The sequence below is a fragment of the Myzus persicae genome, unplaced genomic scaffold (assembly GCF_001856785.1).
Source record: "Myzus persicae strain clone G006 unplaced genomic scaffold, MPER_G0061.0, whole genome shotgun sequence".
Classification (NCBI taxonomy): Eukaryota; Metazoa; Arthropoda; class Insecta; order Hemiptera; family Aphididae; genus Myzus; species Myzus persicae.
This window is the reverse complement of record NW_019101113.1, coordinates 256,912-270,806: the sequence shown is the minus strand read 5'-3', so window position 1 is coordinate 270,806 and position 13,895 is coordinate 256,912. Positions and strand designations below refer to the sequence as shown.

Genomic DNA, 13,895 nt, shown 5'->3' with positions numbered 1-13,895 from the left:
TGTCAAAATTTACATTGATGTCGGGATTGCTATTGATTGTGAAAGAATAAATTATCATTTATTTTATTTAAACAAGGTTAATATGTCAGGAATCCGATTATCCTGCGCTATAACTATTGACCATAGTTCAGGCTGCTGAATACTCAAATTAGCTCTTCAGTTTCTAATGCACTAACAGGCTATATAATGTACAAAAATAATTCGACTATGCGAAATTCAAAATTTGACTAAAATATAAATATCTATTCCTAAGTTTGTTTCTTTTACATTATATCTCTTTGAAAGAGACCAATGGGAGCGATCGCCCCTCTTCCCATTTGGACCAATTCATTTGTTTCTTTATAAGTAATTCATATTATGAGTTTTTTTAATAATATTGTAAAATTAAAGTTTTATACATGAAGAAAAAAGAAGTTCGAACTTATAATATAATAATGAATAGGTAATTTTATTCGTTTACAGATGAGTATTTATGATATTATATTTTATTTACTTATTTTATGAAATACAAGTACAAAATTGGCTATATTATAAATTCATAACAAAATATAAATACAAGATTCTATAACACTTTGATACATTAATGGTTTATTAAAATTTAAAAATTAATAATCGACTGATATGTTACTTATATTACCTATATAGTTGTTTTTGGTATGTTATTACTTAAAAGATAAAGCCGCTTAGTCGAGAGAATGTCAAGAGACGCTGTTTAATATTTTAAGATCCTCTTTTTACGTTTTATGACCATTAAAAATGTAAATCGTAATGCAGATACATTAATAGTAGACAGTAATGTTTCAAGTGTATACTTTACCTATATATATTCATCGACCAATAATAAACTTAGCTATATTTTTAATTTGTAGAACATTTAAAAAATAAATCGTAAGTTATTTGTTTCTATTAACAGTCATACTTAGTAATTAGTAGGTATACTTAAATAATATTAAATAGGTATAATATAGAATAATATATTATATTATAGATATGAGTACCGAGTATGGGACATAGGTTGGTAGGAGGTACATTAAAGTACTAAGGTATAATATTATACGAATGCTTAGAATTATTGATTAAATTATTAGAATAATTATGATTCAATGATTGCAATGAATTATTTCGATATAATAAATAATAATAGCTTGAATACAATTAATACCTCTAGTACCAACCACCAACGTAATCATAATATTATCATCATCTCGATAAGTACTGTAGGTAACGTAGGTATTATTATACCTGGTCTACGTTATTTACATGGTTTTTAATTTCTTATCATTAGGCATATCCCATTATCACGGTAAGTGCTTCGTAATTGGTTTTTGATTAAAATAGACAAATGGCGTGTGTGCAAAATGCTTAATAATAAATTATCCAATGTGTACATTTGATTACAAAAGTGCATCAATACCGTCCTGTCCTGTGGTACTTATTTCCGAGGAAAACAACAACAACAACAACGCTTTAACGCATAGAAATACTTTTTAATATTATACTCTATCTACAATCTACATGACTCCATATTATTATGATTATCTTTCGATCGCCAACCGTAGGCTGTTTGCTATATTATTATTATTATTTCATCCCAAACGGTGAAATGCGTATTAACGTGGTCTTGTGTATAAACAACACAGCGCCGACGATCGAATATTAATGTGCGGAAAGCCGGAAAGGCGGCGGAAATTCGCGATCAAAACATCGTTAACATTGTTGTATATAGGTGATAAAAAACGATTATTTAGTATTTACCTTTAGCACTCGGAGAACGGATAACACATCCCTCTAATCCGTCACCACGACCGAGGTAGGTGCACAAAATCCAAATTTGAACGACGCACAGACGAGGCGCACCGACACACACAAACACACACACACAGACACGCTCGCACAGTGAACGCCGCGGATGGCTTAAGCGCGGATTTTTGATTTATACATAATAAATATTTTTTTATCTCGCGTAAAAAATTATTTCAAAACCGATATAAAATTATTTGGAAAAAAAACGGAAACAACGGAAACAACGAAAAAAAACAAACCGGCAAACAAAACTGATGTCGCGCGGACTATTTTAGACGATATAATTTAACGACACACACGGAAACTCGCACATCGGCGCGGAGCACGCGCACAAACGAGAGAACGGCGTTCGACTGAAGCCGGTGCACGCCGCGGCAACGTTCCGTGACCGGTGGACGGGCGGGCGGGTGGTAGGGGCAGTCGGTCGGCCGTTTTGTAACGAACATTTTCGCCTCTCTTATTTACCTGCTGTCCTGCATATGGTACCCACTGGCTACCGCGGTTGTGGTCGATGGTCCTGCCGGCTGCCGATGGCACCTACCTTCAACCTACCTGTCTTCGATACGCGCAACGACAACAGCACCAACAATAATAATAAGTATAACAATAACAACAACAAATAACAATACGTGTGTTTGTAGTGCACGTAGAATTATTTATTATTGTATAGCGCGTAGTAATAGTACAAAATAGATGTGAGCAATATAGTTCGGCCATGTGTGCCAATATTCCACACGTGGTGGTCGGCGCGCTTCTCCTATTTATGATAGTACCTATATCTATCTATACACTGTCGGGAGCGGATATAGAAACGAAAAAAAGAGGAGGAGGAGGAGGATCTTCTCATAAATTTATTATGCACGTTCTATAGTCTTAAGTGTATAATTAATATAAATTAAATACTCGTTGTTTATTACTATAAAAAAAAATAATCACATCGTAATCGTAAGTACTGTTTATGTGACTTATAAATTATTACACCTTTTTCTGAGCTACCAAAAAGAAAATAAAGTATCTTATTTGAAACAGAAAAGTGTTCCTCCCCTGATATCCGGCCCCTGCATTCATCAATAATATTATCTCCGACGATCTGGGCCGACCATCAGATATTAGTAATAACTAATATTGTACTATAATATACGTACAACACTGTATGTTATTAATTGTTATATTTTAAATCGTTATTATGACTTATAACGCCACAAAGTGTTCTTTCGACAGTGAACAAGTGTGGATTTATGTATTCAATAATAATAACATATAATTACGATCAGTGTGTAGTCGTAAAAAATCACAAATTTATTTGTAGGCGATATTAATTATTATACTTGGATTTTTTTTTCCAGTGAAGGCTACACCACAATGTATAAATTCAAAATTTACATAGTCTTTTTAAATAGAAAAATTGTACATAATTATTATACACCACACTAGTATTATGTATATATATATATAATTAGTTGTGTTTTTCTTGCCGCGTTCGTAAACAGACATTAAACATTAAACATTTTTATTTTTTAGGTAACTTAAAATGTATTCAAATGACAGACCGATTTATACTATATCCACCAATTCATTTTATAGCAATAATTGTGTTTTCAAAAAACCTTACTAAAAACGAAAAAACCCATAAGAACAGAAGGCACATATGGACATAATATGATAAGTACCTTATACTACCGTATACCATATATTAAAATACCATTTATCAATGCATGTTTAAGATCAATGATAATTATATTAAGTATAATGACAGGGAAAATAGTAGGTATAGTAGCTGTGTGGTGTAAATGGTAATTATAATAATATCTCTAAATCATATTTTACATCGGAATATAACTACATTTGCGTTATTATATCCATCAAATTACATAATATACATTATTATTAGGTATTTATCGCGGGGTGTCGTGAAACGGTTGTGAAGTTGTATATTTTATACCAGGATATGGGTAATAATGTCATGGGTGCGTTGAGTAATATTTCGTTGACAGTTGTAGGTGGTAAGTGCACAGTATTTTAGATCCGTGAATACGCGTCATTATTGCCGAATAACCATTGACGTCATCGCGTCTCGGGAATTCGGGTGAAAAAAAACCGTTAAAACTTCCTACCCTATGTAACGTGGATACTATGTGTATATACAAGACAGGTGATGCATTCAGTCAGTTGGATAATAGCGGCGCTTGGAATAATAATAACATAACGAGAGAATGGGCGATGAGTGCACCAGACCAACGACGCCACGACGACGGCGACTGTGAACGATTATTTATATTTTATACGAGCATATCATAACATACAGAGTGTTCCACGGAGATTTCACTAATTCAAGTGATGGGATAATTTAAATTCTTCATCCCACTGTTTTAAATTAACGAAATATCTTCACGGGCCGTCCTCCCATCACAATACTGTAATATTATAAAGATATAGCATATTATAATATTAATAAAATATAGGCAATAATTTTATTTTGACGTAAAGAATAGATATACAGGGCGATCAAAAATAATATTCACAACTGGTATTGTTATTGTATAATTTATTACCTATTCCAATTTAAATATTAGTCTTGTGTGGAGGGGAGGGGTTAGGAGTACTCTGTATGTATGTAAACATGACGTGCTTACGTGAATTATATTAAAATAAAAATGCGTAGTTATATTATGACAATATTTACGATTGCAACAGGTTATACATTATTAACAACATAGTTGAATTATCGACGAAGGTTTTTTTTTTAAAAATTATCACGGTGGTAGGTATACCGATGATGATATGTACATTATTTTGTATCATTGTGTTTGGGTCGCAAGCACTGTAAAAAGATGTAATATTGTCAGCTACATATACTGTTACACCTTATAGAAGTACGGCAAAGGTATAGGCAACCGGAATCGTGACACATTTATGGAAAATGTAAAAACGCGATTAATGTATTTTTATTAATAACGTTCATAGCACATCGATAACCGTTCTTATAGCATTTAATTCCATTAGTTTAGGTGCTATATATTTTATAGCCATATACGATCACCGCAGTACGCAGATCGAGTACAATGAGTTTTTTTTTTATCAATTTATCAACTTTCAGTCGAGGTGTGGCTGAAACCCGAAAATTCCAAACGATGGGCCGATGCGACCGCTGGCCGTACTATATTATAAATAATAATAATAATAATAATATACAATAAAGTGCTGGACGTGATTCCGCTTTCGTTTAATCAACGGCAATAACGAAGTGATTATTAGTCAATAAATAATGAAATATTCGCAGACAGTATTTATAATCGTTGACCCAAAAATGCATCGCGGGTATACACACCGTCGGTCAGGCTCAAAGTAATAATCGTCGAGAACCGGGTGGTGCCACGACGGACGTGGAGAAAATAATCGTTGGTGGCGGCGACCGTTTTCCTCCAAGACCGACCAACTGAAAACATCGCGGTTACTATGCCCGGCAATGAACTGTAAACATGAAACGGGCGTAGGACCGAAAAACTTGTCTCACATATTATTATATTATATTCATTATTATTTGTTACCGAGAATTGAATTTTTTTTCAATAAATTATTGTAATAAGATTTCAACGGAAATTTAGCTAATTGAATCTTAACGGCGGCATGGCAGCTTCCAATAATTGCGCACTTATCAATGCACAAATTACATATTACAATCCTCGTTCCATATTTACAGGTCAGTGTCACTCAATCACGAGTAAAGGCAATTTCACACTTCACCCGTCACCGTGATATTGTGAACCGTGATTTTAGACAAAAAATAGTTTTTGACATTTTTGATGATCTTTTGTGCGATGATAAGTGATTGATCATGCAGTGTAGACTGTAATGATGAGTTGAATGATAAGTGCGGTAACTGGTTTAACATGCATCACTTGAATTCTATACTTCCTGGTGTATACAATATACCATGGTATCTACCTACTTATAAACATTGCGGTATACAACATACTAACCGCAAGACTTATTACTCAGCCAACCACAGCACCTATTTTTTTTTCTTCGGAAACCATGGCTCACGTTATTACGGAGGTGTGTGAATTCGCGTATAAAGCCGGGTTTCCACTACACCTACTCGGCTCGTCTTCTGTTTATTAGATTTAGCTACCATAATATTTGTAACAAGTTAGTTATGAATAATATATGTTCAACGCTATATATAATATAGCCATATAGGTGTAGCTAGTATTATATGGTAACCCGGAATTAACCACGTAGACGATGGTTACCTCGACCTAGGTATTCAATTCTGTGACCTCGGTTCATATTGTACACACGGTATACTCGCCAGTGGGTAGCCGCGATAATTATGTCAGCCGTCATTTTCGTCCGCCATTGGCGTTTATTCATCGCGTGCCGTTCGATTTTCGATCGAATCATTTTCGCGTGATCGTGCGCATTAATTAAATTGTGATGTGCAGTGTGACGAAATTCCGGCGGAACAAGTCATGTACGTATATAATATTTTTAGTATCGCGACTGTTATATTTAATTAGCTAGACTGAATAGAGATTGTTTTGAAATTTCATTTTGGATTTAGAACACACCATTCCGCAATCCAACTACAACTCCTTTGTATATCCGAACATAATAATATAAGCAACTTATTTGAAGGTCGCTTACTGTCACAAAAGACATTATTGATAAATCCAAAGCTTTTGACAAGGTATGGCATTATTGTTCTAAAAACTCGAAATTATCAGTACTTACACCCAACTAGCTATTTCTGATACAACAAGCTCGTTTCTGTAAAAACAATTGATAATTTTTCTATTTTTGAACCCATAACAGCTGGTGTTCCTCAATGATCAATATTTGGCACTATCCTTTATTTAATATCTACACATCGGACATCCCACAGACACCACGCACGCACATTTTTCACCCTTTTTGCTGACGATGCAACAATCTAGGTATATACTGAATCTCGCAACATAGAAGGAATAATAGCCAGTTTACAAGATCATTTGAACGTCTTAAAATAATAATTGGAAAATATCAATAAATCTCTTAACAAGTGTAAACGTTTTGTTCATTTTACGGCGTATCCGTATACTCCATATACCCTGACTCAATTTCAACAATGTACCAATCCCTATTAGAAGCCGACCGTCAAGTAACTCGGCTTAACGTTTGACGGAGGATCAACTTGGTTCGCACTTAATATTTATCATCTAAACTCAAAAAAGCGTATCAACACCTAGTGATGATGTTCCCTATAATTCTAAACAAAAAGTATTCGTTACAGAAAATAATGTTACTACTTATGTTTTATAATCCATAGGGCATCCCGGCATAGAGTAATAAAGAGAGGGTTGTCTCAGAAAAGTGAGGCGCAAAGTGTACAATACTATAATTACTACATTTGCAGGTCAGCCAGTTTGATGAAACAAAATATTGTGTAGTCATTTCATTTAAATAATTATCAAAAACAAAACATAGGTCTTATCAACTCAATTTTACCGCTATTTAATCATTTTTCGCATTTTTCAGTTACACAATATTATACAATAATCTCCAAATGATTAAGTAGTAACATTGTATATTATACAGACTTTTCTGGGCTTCAATATTTTATATTGGCGTAATACGCGTATTGGCCTCTCTATATTAATAATAAATAGTTATACTCGTCATATTATAATTCTATGTTATAAACATGTACAACTGTGCATACTGCTACAATCCTTATCATAATGCGCTTGTAATATTTAGGGAAAATTTGCAAAAACCAACTCAACAATATTGCAAATATTTCAAATAAAACTTTAATAATGATATTAATTATTCCATGTTTTTTTTAAGAAACCTGTAGCCACTCACTGAGACCTTGAAATTTCAAAATTCCTAGAAAAATGTGGCTGAAAGTTTCTTCGAGTCAATTCACAAGTCAACAGGTTCAATGTACTACCATCTCAACATAGGATCACCACTTCAACAACACTTAAGACGAGAATGTATTCATAACCTAATTATATTTCAAACTCTAATTAAGGTATAGTTGTAAGTTACTAATCACTTAAACACCACTCCATTACAATTAATATTAATTTTATTTACGACACAGTTAGTAAGACGAAATATGTTATTATTTATCATCCCTATATATAAATTGATCAAGCTAAGAATGTCTAACTGCATCGAAAAATAAATACAAATATTATAATCTCGAGTCTCGTCATTTGCGGTCCGAAGAAACGCGTCTCCCGTTTGTCGAGGACGGCACGCAAGGTAAGACGCACACTTATACCTAGCTATTATTCGCAGGTTCCTTGTAGGGATAAACAGTTATAATATTCATACGCTTCTACGACCGTTATTGACATTGTTTACTGTTTAGAGTGTATTGTATTTACACGTATTTTATTATACAGTGTGCCAGTGTGCGTGTTATACCTATAGATAAATTTGAAAACCAAAGTTAAACCTTGGTAAAATGGCTGCATCATTAGTACGACTTTTATAATAATAAAAAAATAATAATACAATATGAATATATTGAATATGTGAAGTATTATTTTAAATTATCGTCACTTCGATAGATGTATTTATACACAGTATAATTATTATATTATAATAATTGATAACGTGTAGGTAGGTATACGTACATATACAGCATATGTCAATTCGTGTAGGTATAGGTAGGTTTGTAAAATCCAAGTTTAACAATGGTGAAATCACTAAAATTGATGCGTTATATCTCCATTAATCTTTAGTGACCACGAGTAGAGGGTATGTAAAACATAGGATAGATGTATCATGTACAATATAATTTAATACATGTATAATTCAAGGGCAAGAAGGGGTGAGTTCGGTAAACGTGATTAGAAATTACCCGGTAGGTATAAATATAAAAAAAGTATTACTATGGGAACCTTGATAGAGTTTTAATAAACTCAAAACTAAACAGACATTTTCGTAGATGCTGCAGTAACCACTACTAACCAGTAACCACAGTAAAATCCATATCGTTACTGTAGAAACCACAATAATCTCAATATTTAATAAACCACCTACCTAAATTATACTGAATTAGCTTATATAGTTTTCAACCATCAATTTTTTTCAACGAATCGTTATTTTTTACACCTGCAGACGGCAGATATATGTGTATAATACTTCGGTCATTGATTACAATATACATATAACATGTGTAGGTATATACCTATATTATTTTATCAATACAGAAGATTTCATATTTTATTTTAGTTTTCATATGTATTTGTTGAAAATCTATTCAATTTTTAAGATTTCATATTTTTTAAGTCAAATAAGATACAAATTTGAGAAGGTTGTGAGTAGAACCTCTACTGCAAATTATGATTCAATGAATGTCTTTATGTATTTTTATTTGAAATAGCTTTTTTGTATTCAAATTTCGAGTTGTAAGTCCCTGGTTAGGTATATTAACATAATTGACACGGACAACGGACGTCGGGTGGATTAATTATTTCAACCTATAGTTGCGCAGATTGTCTGCTTATCGTATTTGAGAATTATTATTGTTAATTAATTTTATAAGAAAACCTTTGTATAAAATTACTATAGGGTTACATTTATACATTATAATAATATGTAATGGTATTAGACCGGTCGGATACGGTTGTACCCTTTTGGTTTATAGGTTTGGTGGATAAGGGACAAAAACTAGTTTGACACAAATCTCGGAAATCCCTTTTATACAAACGCTCACTTCCACTGACATTCGTGCAACCATACACTTCACTGCAAATGGGGACACTGTGTCACCAAGATTTTTCTCGTCAGCCTATGTATAGATATTTTAGTATTTGTATGATATAATCTGACTGTGGTGATGCAGTGATGAAACAGTTTTAATATTATAATATTTAAATTACACTGTTTATTATACATATATAAATGTAATATATATATATTTATATATATTACATTTGATTAGAATATACAGCCGAAAAGAGACTTTAATAACTACCTAATGCATATGTACTTCAGTCTACTAGGAATCGGAAATGATGTACAAACAGGAAACTCAGTAGCAAATACAAGTATATTATTATACTTGTAACATTACAACTCACGAATGCTTAAGAGTTAAGGTGCGTTCACATCTTCGTTGTATAAATATTTAATATGTACATAGGTTGTAGGTAGGTAATATAATGTTTGTAACACATTAGTTAGGTACCTATAAGTCAGAATATATTTAAGTTTATTATATGAACCCACCTCTAAATAATAGTTAGTATGGACTTACAGTTATCTTCGGTACTAGTGTACTACCTATCTTAAAAGTATTTTAATAACTATATATATTTTTTATATTATAAATATATTTTTAATAATGACAGGCGACAGACATATAAATAATACATAATTATATATTAAAGGAAATTATTGCCCACTCTTCAGATTGATATGATAACATTATTACTAAAATCTCAAACGATAGTTATAAATTAATTTGATTATAGTTCTCAAAATGAAGCAAATATTTACAATCCAAATCGTTGCAAGTGATAGCGTTCGTCATTATGATGAAATTCAATAAAAGTAACTTAATTCCTATATACAGTATACAACAGCTATATATACATATATTCATTTTTGATAGTATGATATTGTTTGTTTGTTCTCTTCGTCTACTAAATCAGTTTTGGTTGAACGGGTGTAAAAGTTCTAAAGTGATCATTGCTTTGTTTATGATTCGTGCCTTGTTTAGAATATATTCTTTGGAATTATGTAAATGTTGATTACATGAAAGTTTGAAATTCATGATGAGTATACGTTGAACAGTGTGATTTCTATTAATATAATGTTCTAATTTATTCGATGTCACGTTTTAATAAACGAACTGTCAGTGTTTGCGAATTTTAAATGTAGACCAATTATTTACATTAATAAAAAGTGGGGAACTCGCTCTGCTGTATAGTTGGCTTTCAGTGTATCTCGTAATTTTATGAGTCGCTGTAATGTATGTGATACATTTTAATTAAATTACAAATTATTTAATACAAACAATGATTCTGAGTTTAGATGGTCTGTGTCAGGATAATTTTCATAATTTCGTGATATTGATGAATCTATAGAATTTTGAACTTTAACAACATACCTATAAAAAACTATGTAATTTTTGATATATTTTAATTGAGGTTTAAAAACCAATACACCGCTGTAATGAGGTTAAATAATATTTAAATAATATGGATTTTTTCAGAAACTAGTTTTGAGCAAAACATTATGTTTTTCTAATTTATTTTCTATACATTTTTTTGAAAAGAAGTATTTTTTTAAAAATTTTTCTTTTAAGTGATATCTAGATTCATTAAAATATTTAAGATTTTAATTACAAATGGATTAAAAATAATTTTTTATAAACATAAACGAATGTTGCTAGTTGACTTATGATTAATTAAATTGTCTTAAAATCTCAATAATGTTGCATTTATAGTTATTAAATAAATTTACGAACCATAATATGAGTTCTAAACGTTGTTTTAGAAACTATATATATTTAATAGTCCATTATAATAACAGGATATGAGCAACGTTACTACTTTTATGAATATTCATCGGTCATCATATTTTTAATAACAATATTATATAAAAATTAATACCTAATATAAAGACGAGTATGCATAATAATATAATATATATATATATATATGTATATATACGATTCACAAATTTTGTATTTATTATAATTTAATAATAATAATAATTAGTATTATTAACCAATTTCTTCATCAATCTTGAATAATAATCGATAACTTTAAAGTAATTATTATTACGGTACCTAGCGATTATCCCTATACATTTGATATTTTTATATTGATGTAGGGTAAATATGTATGAGGTATCTTGTGTTAAACATTCAAGATTTTTGATCAAAAAACTAACATTTTATAAACATAAATAAAAAACCTAAAAAAGAAGAAATTTTAAAAGTCTAAAAATAGCTCAAAAAGACCTCAAGTTATACTATGTCGTACAATTTTTTTCCCCAATTATTTAGAGGAATACCTACTGGGATATTCGTATCCTTTCTCTCAAGGCTTATTATCCAACATGACATACTATACTTTATTGATCAAATGGTCAAATAATTGTAAAATCAATTCACAATAACATAAATTCATATTAATCACTATGTATTGATGTTTAAATTAAGTATTTTAAAATAATAATATATTTGGAAAAAGTGAGTTAAATGAATCAACTGATTAGGGAGTAATTATTTACTAATTACTATAACATCCATATAAATAATAAAATAGTTCTTGTGTATCTAACGATGATAATTATTTTAAATTTTTTTTAAATACTCGTGGATCTTATAATATTTAACAACAGTTTACACACATAACGAATGCATTATAAATGTAAAGAACAGAGAGACACAGAGTATATTTTAAGTGGGTGTCAACCCAGAGTGAAAAATATAATCCACGTGTACTTTATTTACATTTTATAAAATGTTCCAGAACTAGTTTCATTTTTATTTCTGGCTAGTCAATTCAAAAATAAATAAATGATTATTCAATTCATGCACAATAACCATTGGTCACGACTAATTTTTACTTTCAATGCAGGCAGACGACGCAGTGTGAGTATATAATATAATAGTTACGTGTACGTGTGTAAATCGTTAACCATATAGTAACCAGTGATGACCTTGGAGTCCAATGACGGACGCACATGTGACAAAATGCTGATTTTATATAATACATGATTATATTGACTCCATGCTATTTCATGATATTTTATTGTAATAATATTGTAATGTGTAACTACTGTATACGCACACAGCTTGTGTTCGTCGTTAATCAAAGCAACCCGCCACCACCGTCACCGATTTACAGTTCGGCGTAAGGTGCTACTGCTAGTGTGAACAATATATTATTATTTTAAACGTCGTGTTGTGATGGAATTTGATTTATAGTTTTGGCTTGCCCCGTAGTGGGAGTTTAGAATTACGTTATAGGGTATACCTACACTGGTAAAATAAACGTCCACAATATGTATAATCAATAATATACACACTAAGGTTTGAAAATTATTTAAATCTTTTTTTAAAAATAAAAACTTATTTTTATTTATTTTGTACTGACCCAAAGGTCAATATTGACAATGATATTAAAGTGTATCTAAATGTAAAATAAATTGTAAGAAAATTATGTTTATGGTCATTTATTTTAATATATTTACTATTATTTTTGAGCTACGTTATATACAAAAATTATTTCCAAAAATTTGTTACACAATTAATTAAATATTCAAATTAAGTTTCACTTACCTCAATCAGTTGTAAGCTTACATAAAGTTTTTCGAAAAACCGTCGAAACTGTGAAGTACAAAAATATTTATTTTCAATAAACTACTTATTTCGTTGACTTAAATACCACAAGGGTTTTCATTTTATAACATAAGCCTTCTCTAGAGCTGGAGTGTTGGCATTCGTATTAGGGTCAATAACATTTTGATGTTGATAGTTTCATGAATATAATAGTATAGACTTCCATATTTAGGCACTTATATCCGGGCACTTATAAGCTCGCTATTGTCTGAACTCTGAATATATTATTGTTCTTTTTTTTAATTTAACTTTTTATTATTTTTAGATGGTATAGTAACGTTTCGCTTGATTTAATATTATTATTATAATTATAAAAACTATTTTTCGAAATTATTTTCGGGGTGGTCCCGAAAAATTCAAAGAACCTATTATGATTTTTGTCACCGGATATGTGTAAAGGTACTCGCTGATCAAAATGTTTTATAGAATAAAATTGTCATCATGATTTTTGGGTGTCATATTCAAAATACTAATTATTACTAAATATTAAATAAGTGCTAAGTTGTATAAGTATTAAGTATATTCGACAAAAATATGTCTTTCTAGAACTTTAGGGACACAATGAATTCCAATTCCTTTTGTATTAGGATTAATTTACCTCTACTATGTAGTACAAAATTTGGTTTACTAGCATGTTATCATAAATTATTAATCAGTTAAAATGATTGAAATTTATTTTTATTATATTAAAAATACAATAATATAGTATCAAGAGCCATAATAAAAAAAAACT

General features: G+C 30.6%; 1 protein-coding gene across 6 annotated transcripts in view; it reads right to left on the bottom strand.

Annotated features, from left to right (window-relative positions):
- The window catches only part of LOC111027763 (cordon-bleu protein-like 1), a 91,726-nt gene that overhangs the window by 49,899 nt on the left and 27,932 nt on the right, over window positions 1-13,895 (bottom strand). The window contains exon 1 of one of the 6 annotated variants that reach the window (XM_022306179.1): window positions 1,756-2,163. The exons of the other annotated variants lie outside the window; for them this stretch is intronic. The gene's annotated coding sequence lies outside the window, so the exon portion shown is untranslated. Of the gene's footprint in view, window positions 1-1,755; window positions 2,164-13,895 lie in introns of those variants that run through there. 6 annotated transcript variants of the gene reach the window in all.